The following is a 13,204-nucleotide window of genomic DNA, read 5'->3' on the forward strand; positions in this document are numbered from 1 at the left end:
TCTAGGAACTGTACCACATGTATGGATCCGTGTGATCACCACCACCATGAGTCTCATCACTCTTGAAAAAGTCCCTCGTGCTGTCCATCTTCAGTCACACTCTTCCCCTCCTCTTCCCACCCACTGGTATTTTCTCCATCTCACAGTGAGCATTCTTCGCTTGCAAACTGGGCAGGCTGAAAGTACTGGGGCATTAATACCCCTGGGAGCAGCCCTCAACCAATGCTTACCAGGAGATGTGGATAAATGCTCTGGTTCCTTTTCCATTTGATGGAAAGGATGATGTATGTAAAATCCTGACCAGACATTAGAAGAACTCAAACTCAGACCCCAGAACATCAGTGAAGTCCGTGGGAAGGAAATAAGAAGAGTGCACTGCAGCCGAGGTGAGACCCTGTCCAGCTGCCACTGTCATTGGTCAGAACTTTCCATGGAAATGGCTACAACTGCAGTGGCTGGAGTGTGAGGTGAGCCTGAGAAGACTTCAAAGTAGTCTCCAAGAAGGTGTGGAGAAAAGGGAACCCTCCTATACTGATGGTGGGAATGTACCACTATGGAAGACAGTATAGCAGTCCCTTGAAAAACTAATAATGGAGTTACCATATGACCCAGCATTCCCACTCCTGGGCATATATCCAGAGAGAACTCTAATTTGAAAAGATACATGCACCTTAGTGTTCATAGCAGCACTGTTCACAATAGCCAAGATGTGGAACCTAAATGTCCACCAACAGATGAATGAATAAAGAAGTTATAGTATATTTATATGGTGGAATACAACTCAGCCCTAAAAAAGAATGAAATAATGCTATTTGCAGCAACATGGATGGACCTAGAGATTATCACACTAAGTAAGGAGTGAGAAAGAGAAAGCCAAATATAGTATCACTTACATGTGGAGTCTGAAATATAATACAAATGAACTTATTTACAAAACAGAAACAGACTCACAGACATAGAAAATAAACTTACGGTTACCAAAGGGGAAAGGAGGTGGGGAAGAGATAAATTAGAAAATTGGGATTAGCAGATACAAACTACAATATATAAAATAGATAAACAACAAAGTCCTACTGTATAGCACATGGAACTATATTCAACACCCTGCAATAAACCATCATGGAAAAGAATATGAAAAAGAATATATACACATATATATTTATATATGTGTGTATACAGGTATCTGAATCACTTTGCTATATACCAGAGACAAACACACTGCTGTAAATCAACTATACTTCAATTTTTTTAAATGGGAGGAAAATAGTCTCCACTTGATGTCCAATTCAGAGAGAAACATCTATTAATGAAGAGCAAATTCATCTTCCACAACTTTGTGTGCCCAGCTTTCCCGCAGTGTAGGGAAAGCAGGGCTGAGATGGGGACAGATACCTGATAGTATCACTTGAACACCTGGATCCTGAAGCATCTTTCTTGGGATTTTTTTGGTCACATGAGACAATAAAATTTCCTTTTGGTTTAAGTAGGCTTGCACTTGGATTTTGTTCCACATAGCTGACAAGTCTCCCCAGCAGTGATCTTCATTTATTCAAGAAGTTTTTTTTTTTTAATTCACTTTTAAAAATTGTGGTAAAATACACAAAAACTTTACCATTTTAACCATTTTTAAAATGTACAGTTCAGTAATGTCAAGGATTTTACATTGTTGTGGAACTGATCTCCAGAACTTCTTCATCTTGCAAAACTGAAGCTCTAAACCCATCAAACAACTCTCATTCCCCTTCTTCCTAGCCCTGGCAACATCCATTCTACTTTCTGTTGGTACGAACTGTGACTACTTTAGCTACTTTATATAAGTGAAATCATACAATATTTATCTTTTCATTACTGGCTTATTTCACTTAAACATAATGTCTCCAAAAGTTCACCCATGTTGTAGCACGTATCGGAATTTCCTTCCTTTTGAAGGGTGAATTATATTCATCTCATGTATGTACCACATCTTGTTTATCTACTCACCCGCTGATAGATGCTTGGGTTACTTCCACACTTGGCTGTTGTGACTAATGCTGCTATGAACACGGGTGTACAGCCATCTCTTTGAGACCCTGCTTTCAGTTCTTTTGGATATATACCTGCAGTGGAATTTCCAGGTCAAATGGTAGTTCTATTTCTAATTTTTTGAGAAACTGCCACACTGCTTTCCATAGCGGCTGCACCATTTACCACTGACCATGAACAAAGGTTCCAATTTCTTACATCCCCACCAGTACTCGCTATTTTCTGTTTCCTTTGATAGGAGCCATCCTAATGGGTGTGACGTGGTATTTCATTGTGGTCGGTAAGTTTTTACCATGTGCTTGGCACTGGGCTAGCACAGCACAGTGAACAGGCTTGGGCTTGTGGGTATAAAATACATACAAATGACTAATGAAAGTTGTGCAAAATGCTCCAAAGAAGAAGTTGCAGGGCCAGGTTGGAGTGCTTGACTAATTCCTGGAAGAGGGGCATCTCTTAAAGACATAAGTCACTCCCACGTATCCTCCTTGGATGGAGAACTTTTCATGCTGCTCCCTTAATAGGCTTCTGGGGAGGTAACCTTTTGGCTGCTCAGTTTTCAGAGGCCTGCAGGATTTTTTTCTCAGCTTTTGGGACTGGGCCTTGCCAAACATCTTCAAAGGTCCCCAAAGAGCTCTTAATCTGGCAAATAGTTTTCCATCAATAAACAGGGCAGTGTTTCCTGCCCAGATGCCTATTAAGTTTGTCTCTCCCCCAGAGAGAGTCACTGTTAGTCACATGTTCCCTTGTTGGGCAGGATGCTCTGTCGACCCAGGGCCAGTTGGTTTTCTGTGATCCTACTTGCCAACTTGTGACCAGAAGCTGAATGGTCACTGAGGATGGGTGAAGGCAGTGATGACTGGGGCCAGGAGAGGTGGCAGGATGGCTGCTGTGTTTGGGTGCCTGTAAGACTCAGACGTTTTTTAATAAAGTGGCAGGACTGGACTTGATGATGACTTCTTGCTTGGCATTTGGTGAGTTTGACAGGTGGCCAACTGTTTCAATGCTTTCTTAAAAAGAGACAAAGAATGGGTGATGTCCATAGGGTGACACCACCCATAGCTACGCTCAAGTCTTGGAAAAGTAGCTGCAATGCCACTCTCTCCTTCCCCACTCAAGAAAGTCCGCTGGAAAGCCGTATTATACACGTAATGTTATTACAGTGAAGCACACTTAACATAGCACCTGACACTTAGCAAATTCTCAAGCCATATGCCATTGTTAAACTATTACTATTTACATTTAAGGTTAACCAATGACCTGGAGTAGACAAACTACACCTCATGAGCCAAATTCAGCCTGCCACCCAATTCTCCTGCTCCTGAGCCAAATTTGGTCTCAATCTACTGGCTCAAACAAAATCGGGTCCTCGTTGGGGCCTGATTCAAAAGGATCAGTAACAGATTTTCGTGACCAAGCTGGTCAGGAACTAATGGGGCTGAGCTGCTCTGGCGCGGGGGCAGTCCCAACTGGAATAAGATAAAGGAAATCAATCAGGAGTCAAGGGAAAATCCTTCAGTGTACCCTAGAGTGCCTCAGGGAATGCCCCCGAATCTGTACCACCACTGGCTCTGAGTCATTGTGCAGGAATGCAAATGAAGTCGTATTTCATTTCCCAAAGCGCCCCCAACATTAGGCGTAAACGTCAGAAAATGGAAACAGACCCAGATAGCCCTACCTCCCACCTGGTTCAGGTTGCCTCCCGGGTGTTTAATAATCGAGATGTAAAGGAGGAAAAGTCTGAGGATAAAAAAGTCCGTAGGCAAGCCCACCCACTGGCTGTTGTCCTCTATGTCAACCAGTCAGCAAGAGAATCTGGGCTAACCGCCCACAGAGACTCTTGATGCCGGTAAGTGACCCCAAAACCCACTGAGGGACAGGAAGCCAAGGAAACCAGGACCCAATCAGTGCACCATATGCAAACAAGAGGGACACTGGAAGAGAGAATGGCAGATCCCGGCCACCACTCTCGAAGGCAGATGGTCCAAACAGATGAAGAATGATGGGGCCGGGGGCCCCTAGGCTGACACTCCAATTGACTCCCAAGGGGCCCTGAATGACACTGGACATAGGGGGGAAAGCCTGTCAAATTCTCAGTTGACACCTGTGCCATTTACTTGGGTCTGAACAACAGAGCAGATAAACTTGGTTACAAGAGTTGTGAAATTATGGGGGCACCAGGGAAGGCCGAAGAACGGGCATTTATGGGGCCATCAGAATGTGAGTAGGATGAACACATGCTCACCCACTCCTTCCTACACGCTCCTGAACGCCCCACACCCCTGCTAGGAAGTGGTGGCTTACTTGAATGGGGAGCTACTATCCACCTAACGGGAGACACTCTGGAGAATGGCATCCTCTTAGAGAAAGGGCACAAGATGATAAAGTTAGCAGCTGAGGACAAACCTCCCTGGACAGAGCAGGCTGACCTCCCAAGTAAATCTGGAAGTCTGGACCCAGGGATGGGCGGGATGAGCTGTGTCCTGGGATAGCCCATCTAAAATCCGGACAAACATGGCCCAATGAAAGCAGTAGAGAGGCCTCGTCGGGCAGTGTCCCTGTGATACAGGGCCTAATGGCCCGTGGCCTTATTAGACTGTGCCGATCAGCCTTTAATACCCCATTCTCCCTGTAAAGAAACCCAATGGGGAATACCGGATGGAACAGGCCCTCAGGGCAGTCTGTGAAGCCAGCAAGGACATACATCCAGTGGTCCCTGATCCCTACAGCCTGCTGGCCAACCCACCGTCCACCAGGACCTGCGATTCTGTATTAGACTTAAAAGGTGCTGTCTTCTGTATTCCATTAGCCCCAAAGTCACAAGAATTTTTTGCTTTTGAGTGACAGGATCCAAACACGAAACAAAAACAACAGTACTGTTGAACAGGCCTGACCCAAGAGTTCAAAAATTCCTCCACCATCGTTGGGGAAACTTTAGCTAAAGACCTCAAAGATCTGTATCTGGAGGAGGGGAACCAGCTCCAGCATGGAGACGAGATTCTGATCGCCAGCCCTAATAAGGAGGCCTCTGAGCCGCTTGACTGATAAAGGATACAAGACGGCCAAGAAAAAGGCCCAAATGTCACAAACTAAGGTGACCTACTTAGGCTTCATTCTCACCAAAGGTCCGAGAAACCTAACCCAGGAAAGGGAAGAGGCCATTTGCAGCCTCATCTCTCCCAAAACTATAAGACGGCTTAGGGGGTTCCTGGGGATGCCCGGGTTTTGCCGCATCTGGAACCCTAGCTATGATCTAACAGCAAGGTCTCTATATAAAAAGTTGAAAGGAAAGGATGATGGTCCTTTTGAATGGAATTCAGAATGTGAAAGGGCCTGTCAAGAGTTGAAAAGCAATTAATTTAGCCACCCCCACCTTTAGCTAAACCCTCTGACCTTCACATTCATGAGAGAAAGGGAATCTCCCTTGGAGTATTAGCTCAAAAACTGAGACCCCCCCCCCTTACTTGTGTGGTCACCCATTTCTCTAAACAATTAGATCAAACCATTAAGGGAAGGCCTCCTTGCCTCTGGGCAGTGGCAGCTGCCACAATCCTGCTAAAGGAGACTGAGACGTTAACGTTTGGTTGGCCGACCGCTGTACAGACACCAGGTTCAGGATTTGGGTAAGTTCTAAGGGAACAGAATGGCTATCCCCCACAAGGTTGATTCAAGCTCAGGCTATGCTTTTAGATAACCCAGTGGTTACCATAAAAGACCGTCACATGCTAAATCCTGCCGCCCTGCTGACCACAGAGACGGAGCCCCTCAAGCATGACTTTATAGTAACCATAGACATGATCTGTTCCAGTCGCCCATGCCCAGGAAGTGAGCCTCTCCCAAACGCCGAAGAGGAATGGTTCCCAGACAGAAGCAGTTTCATGAGGGAGGAAAAAAGGCTGGTGGGATACGCAGTGACCACCCAGACCCAAGTCATAGAGGCAGGAAGCCTACCCCCCAGGGACTTCTGCCCCCAAAGGCCAAGATAGCCCTCACCCAAGCCTTACAACTCAAAACAGGGAAGATCTCAAATATTTACATGGGTTCCTGGTATGTGTCTGCTAGCCCGCATGCACACAGGGCTATTTGGGAGGAGACAGGTATGCTCACTGCAGAGAACACACTGGTAAAAACATGGCTCAAGCATACTGAAGCCCTTAAGGCAGTACAGAGTCCAAAAAAGGTGGCAGTGATCCACTGTAGGGTCACCAATGGGGGTACAGAGGCAATAAAGGGAAGCAACAAGGTGGATGCAAATGCCAAAAGGGTGGCCTTAGAACCAGTAACTTGGCAACAACTCCTCATACCTTGAGGGCGAGATCCATCCAATGATTCCCCAATCTACACAAAGGAAGATTTAGACAAAGCCTAAAATACGGGGCTTCAATAGAGATTAGGACGTCGCGGGTGGCTGGTTAGTGCACCTGGGCCGGCTATACTTCTTTCTCCAAGCTGCAGCTTGTCAAGCCATCAGGGAGGCTCCTCAAGGAACTCACTATGGGAGGGAAGCCCTATATAATTGCCTAGTTGAGGTCATGGTAACTTCTGGTATGAAAAGTTTAATCAGTCGGATAGTAGAGACATACCCCACCTTCGCAATGAACAACTCCAACCCCAGACCCCCAGAGGCCCCCAGATAAGGCCCATTCAGACCAGAGAGACATTCCTGGGGAAGACTGGCAGACTGACTTCACTGTCATGATGAGTATCGGGCACTTTCAGGTACCTCCTGGTGCTAGGAGACACGTTTTCTGGGCAGATAGAAGCATTCCCCACTACAACTCAAAGAGCAGCTGAAGTGGCTAAGGCACTACTAAAAGAAGTAAGCCCCAGGTTTTTAGTCCCAGGACCCCTACAAAGCTTTAACAGTCCAGCATTTGTGTCTCAAGTGACAAAGCGGGGGATAAAGAGTGCCCTGGGCATAAAGTGGACCTTGCACTCAGCCTGGAGACCCCAAACACTGGGGAAAGTAGAGACCCCCCCAATCAGACCTCCCCTAATCAGAACTTCAAACCAGCCTTAGTCAAGCTGTATCAGGAAACTCAACAAAACTGGATTAAGTTGCTTCTGATTGCCCTGCTCTGTATGTGGTTAGCGCCAAGAAATAAAGTTAAGCGCGTTTGAACTCATGTCGGGTAGACCAACTCCCCAAGCCCAAGAGAAGGGACACCTGAGGCTCCTTGAAATGAAACAACTCAAGTCTGCCCGCCAGGCAGGAGAAACCACAAAAACTCTCACAGAATACGGTGACCAAGTGCTTCCTCCACCCACCCGGCCCTCCACCTATTCCAGCCGGGAGACTGGGTGCACCTAAAACCCTGAAAAAGCAGCCCACGAGACCAGCTCACTCCTCAGTGCAACAGACTCCATTTGTGAGCCTAACCACCCACGTGACATGTGGCCATTATTCTCTTGCTAGTATCAGGGTCATCCATCCTCAATTGTCTGGTGTCCTCTGCCTCCAAAAGGTTAGAATTTCGAGAACGCCAAATGGTGGTCCCTTGGGGGTATGAACAGTTAGGGCTGAAACCTGGGGGCAATCAAACAGATCTATAGGAAGCCAGGTAGGACTTCCGCTCGTCTGCCAGGGGTTAGGGCGACCCCATGCTCAGCAGAACACAGACATGCGCCCCTCGGCGCCACCAGAGAATGAGGAGCCGTACAAAGGGCAGAGGAAGGGTCTGTTGCCAGCAAAGCCCATAAACAATTCCCGGGAGGTAAAACACAGAACCTGGGTAACAAAATAAAATCTAACCTTTTTTCCCTTTGTGCTCAGTCGAGTTTCACTAGCCCACAGGGCCCGCACGCAGAGGCCTTTCTCCCGGCTCTTCAGACGGGGCTTCTTAGTGCGAAACATCCGTGCCCGATGCTTCAGACCCGTGGGCCGTGGGCAAAGGCGCTGCGCGCGCACCTCAATCCAAGATGGCGATGGCGGGCCGTGCGCAGAGGCCCCGCCCCCGGCACCGCGGGCTGGCGCGGGGAGCAGCGCATGCGTGGGGCCAGCGAGAACTCCGCCCTCCTAGGCTAACCAGCACCCTATAAAGCAGCTCAGCGGTTGGGCTGTACTCCAAAGTGCAGGTTTGGACCTCTCCATCCTCTCAAAGAATAAAGCTTTGCTTCTAAGCTGAACTCAGTCTGGTTCTATTGGCTTGAACAACGCTGGGCAGGAGGACCCTTGTTGGGGCCCAACTCGAGAGGATCCATAACAAGTGGGCTACTTGCCTTCATCCTTACTTTTCCATGCCCACAGCCTGGGTTCCTTCTCCAGCATTAGCAGCTCTGTTATTTAATCATGATCTCTGTAGTCTTCAGGATTGGGGACAAAGGAGGTGAGGGGGTGAGGACAGGACAAACATGGGTATGGGCTGGTGACTTCCTCTTCCTGGAAACGTTCTCCCGAGCGTATGCCCCACTGGTGGCAGGTTATTCTGGGCTCATGAGACTCTGGGGGGTGTGATGGTGTTAATAACGTCCCCTGAGGGGGCGCAGATGGACAAAATGGATACCCAGGAAGCTGGAGGAAGATAAGAGAGGCATCGGGTGGGTTCACAGGCAGAGCAAAGCACTTTGATGTTGTGCTAGGGGTGCTGGCATGAGCCTCTGACTGTGAGATCCTTCTGGGGACGACGGCCAGGATCAAAGTACCAGTGATGTTGCTGGAGGTGGAATGATGCCTGTTTATGTCTCTCTTCTTTGCTATTTTTTTCTTATGGCGAAACTCAAATTCATTGTATACATTAAAAAAATATATATATAGGTAAGAAAAAAAAAAGTTGAATCTCAGCACTGAGTAATTTTGCCAAACAGTATCAGTGGAGCTTCTCCTATGGCTAGATTTTAGGTTCTGGGAATAGATAAAGAATGAGGCATTCCCTCCTTGCTGGAATTCATAAACAGATGAACAAATGGATAAGATAGTTTCAAAAAGGGATAAGGGCAATTAAAAAGATAAAACAGCATAGAGAACACGTGTACATTGTTGGTGAGAATATATAATGCTGAAGTCTTTGTGGAAAACATTTTGGCAGTTTCGTCAAAAAGCTAAACTTAGAATTACTATGGTTCCCAGCGATTCCTTTTCTAGGTACATAATCAAAAGAATAGAAAACAGGGACTTGAACAGATACTTGTATGTCAGTGTTCATTGTGACATTATTCACAATAGCTAAAAGGTGGCTACAACCCAAATGTGCGTTAAGAGATGAATAAACAAAATGTGATATATCCATATGATGGAATATTATTCAGCCATACAAAAGAATGAAGTTCTGGTCCATTGCTACCACACGGATGAACTGTGCAAACATTGTGTTAAGTATATAAGCCAGATGCAAAAGGATAAACGTATAACTCCACTTATATGAAATATATAGAATAGGCAAATTTATAGAGACAGAAAGTGGATTAGAGGTTACCATGTTCCAGGGAATGAGGAGTTGTTGTCTATTGGGTACAGAGTTTCTGTTTGGAGTGATGAAAAGTTTTTATAGAGGTGACAGTTGCACAACAGTGTGACTATAACTAATGCCAATGAATTATACACCTAAAAAATGGTTAAGATGGCAAATTTTATGCTATGTACATTTCAACACACACGTGAGTGCGCATGCACACACACACACAAAACCGGATGGCTTGGCCATCCCTGCCTCCGTGCTTTTGCTCACAAGGTTTGTACTTGGTGCACATTTTTCTAGTATTTCTGCCTGTTGAAATTCCATTCCATTCTCAAGGCTCACCTCAAATGGTACCTCCATCCTTGATGACTTATTGTCCCTCCGTCTGTTCTCAAATCAATATGATCTTTAATTTGTTTGGGCTGTCAGAGTACTCTATATGTTTCTCTTGGGCTCTTTCCTTTCGTTAAGCCCCTATTAGGCTGTAAGTTCTTTGGTCAGAGGGAGGGACCTTACCCTATACCTCTTGGCATTATTCATTCAACACATATTTATTTAGCCCATACTATTACGTACCAGCTTGGAACTTTATGCCAGTACATGGTAAAGGTTCAATTAATGTTGAACTGAATTGAAATGTCCTAGGTCATTTGAACCTCAAATCCTCAAAGGAATTTCAGAGTGGTGTAAATTTAAGGAGTCACTTTGCTCCTTTAAAAAAGGAGCCTATTTAAAACCTTGTTGGCTTCCATTCTTGGGAATAGTCAATTACGATAGGTCGTTTTCCCTTTCTTCTGGGAACATCTATCACCCATCTTTGGGGAAATTCTTTTCCTTTTCCCTTCCTTCAATTCCTGTGATTTGAGTGAGTGGCCATGTTCTTATGTGATTTCACCTCTTGCACTGTTGATTGGTCCAAGGTTGACACCTGACCCAAAATGGGCCAATTAGAGCTTTTCCCTGGAATTTAAGAAAACAGAGGAGGAGAGCCTGGGGGAGGCCAGCAGCCATAGTGCCATCTGTGTACGAGGATGTCACACAGCAGGGTAGGATACGGCTGAGGCACAGACGGAAGAAAAGGGGAGATGGAGAGAAAGAGCCCCTGGCACCAATCACGTCAAAGATCCAGATGCATCTCTGTCCATCCCATAGCTTGCTGTTTCAATCCTCCATTGGATTCCTTGAGGCAACAAATTTCTCTCTTGTCTAAGGGAGTCTGAGCTGGGATTCTGTGCCTTGCAACAAACTTGCTGCACCTCTCTGAGCCTCAGTTTTCTCATTAAAAGAGATGATGATAACCCCTTCTTCACAGAATTGTTATGAATATTAAAAAAAAGATGATGCATATAAAGCATTTACGATAGCACCTGGCATGTGATAAGTGCCCAATAATTGTTACCAATGATTATTATTTAAATCAGCACCCACTGGCCTGGAGACAGTGTGGGTGCTCACGATAGGTATGTTGAATAAGAAAAGAGACAGTTTTGATTCTGCTTTCAGCTCTGTCCAAGAGAGAAGGGCCGTTCTTCATGACTTTAGTGCCTCTCTGAGCTCTGTCCTTATTGGCCCAGCCACGCCTCCTTCTCTGATGACAACCAGAGTTCTGAAGGTCCCTCGCCATTTTCAGCCGGTTCTCACTGAAGTGTCTGCTCCTGTGGGGCCCTCAGACACAGATGGGTTCATCCCATACTCCAACCGGAGCCTCACCTCACTCCATTTCCGTTTGGCTCCAGCTGCTAGACAGCGCACAGCTCCAAGGCTTAATTGCCTTCTGCTTCTTTGTTGCCAAACACTAAAACCTTGTTGTTGGAGTTAAGTGTTTTGGGAAACAGGCTGTATTATTTCACCAACAGAGGCTTCGAAAAGTTGGAACTGCTGAACGAGCCGCCAGACCCGACCTTGGTTCTTCAATCAGCACACCTGTACTCGCCAGGGAGGATGTGCTGAAATGCTCCCTGTGAACTCTGTGAACTAGTTTTCAAGATGCCCTGCTCCTGCAGTGATCTTCAGTGGCACACAGTAGGCTCTCCACTGTTATTTTAATATTATGAATTATTTAAGACATTAAAAGTATGATAACAGTGAACACTTACATCACAGTTACCTTGTGCCAGTGTTTTAAGCACTTTATGTATACTAGCTCAATGGTTCACAGACTCTCCTCCACGTTAGAATCAGCCAGGTAATTTTTTTTAACGTCCTGATGCGCAGGCCACATCTTGCACCAATGAAATTAGAATCTCTGGGCCTCAAAAGTTTTAAAAACTCCTCTGGCGATTCAAATGTGCAGTCAAGGGTGAGAATTAGTGAAGCAACTCATTTAATCCTCATGGCAAGTCTATGAAGCAGGTGCTGTTACTAACCACATTGTATACTGAGGAAACTGAGGCAAAACAGACAGGTTAAGTGACTTGCCCAAGGTCACACAGCTGATAAATGTCAGAGCCAGGTCTGGAACCAGGTTATCTGGTCCCAGAGTCCACACTTTTAATCCTACAACAATACAACTACGACACTGCACTGTATTAAACAACAGAAGCCTGAGTTTCTCCCCCTTTCTTCTCTGTCCCCATCCCACAGCACAGGGATGTCTCATCCTCTCGTGATCGCTCCTGAGCATTTGTTTCCAAAGTCTACTCTTTGGTCTTCTCCCCTTCAGTCTCCAGCCCTCTAATTCAGCTCTGTCCCAGATGATCACAATGCATTCCACATATGTAATTTTAAGTTTTCTATGGGTCACACTAAAAAAGTAAAAAGAAACAAGTGAAATGAATCTTAACACAGTATTTTACTTAACCTGATATACCTGAGACATTATCCTTTTGACATGTCATCAACATTAAAAAATATTAATGAGCTAGTCTACAATTTTTTTTTTTTTTTGGAGTAAGTGTTCAAAGTCAAAGAAGAGAAAAGGATTAACTCTGTTGCTGTCTGCCCACTTTCCGGCTAGCCCTCCTCGGCTAACCCACTTTTCATTGATCAGTTTTCTGGAAATGTGAAATGACGTTCGCTTGAAGAAGAGATGAGAAGGAAAGTGAATCTGCTTCATGTAATCAATGGTTCATGAACATATAGAGTATAAATAAAATGTCTGTAAATGAGAGCACATTTTAAATCCCCTAATGTTGCTGGCGTATGGTGGAATCCTCTCATGAGTTCTGGTATAAAGAGGAAAGAGCATCAAATTGATCGTTTTGCAAAGTACATTTTTGTCCCCTCCCTCCCCAAGTCGGGAACTGCTTACAAGTGAGATCCCGCTGCTGTTTCAGCAAAGCTGGGTGACGGTGCTTTTGTGTCACCCCAAGTAAAAATCACTTGGGGTGGATTATCTGCTTCTTTGATCCCCTGAAGCGTTAACCCTCTTTGTTATCACAGCGAGAGAGAGAGAGATAATTACAATGTGCTCGGAAGAGCCAGCTTGTGGGTGTAACTAAAAGACAATGCAGAGTATTGTTTCATGCTCTTTAACTCAGGGTCTTGGCCGTCTGACTTCCTCGTATTGTCAGCCATTGGAAATGTGACCGCTAAACTGGGACTTAGGTATCAAAACCAACTCCATGTAAAGTTAGGCTTCCTAATTGAACACGTGTAATCCATTATTTCTCTTGGCAAGCTCACTTTTTTTGCTGGGAGAGATGCCAGAGAGCCAAGGAGGAGAGAGGGGAAGGGTTAGTTAGAAAAACAGCTGCCTGGAGCCGTTTAGTGCAAGTTCGGGTAGCAAATCCTCCACTACCCGAGAGCATCACTGGGGGACAGAGAGAGCAACGCTGATTTGATAGGCACAC

This window comes from Camelus ferus, chromosome 32 (genome assembly GCF_009834535.1).
Source record: "Camelus ferus isolate YT-003-E chromosome 32, BCGSAC_Cfer_1.0, whole genome shotgun sequence".
NCBI classification, from domain to species: Eukaryota; Metazoa; Chordata; class Mammalia; order Artiodactyla; family Camelidae; genus Camelus; species Camelus ferus.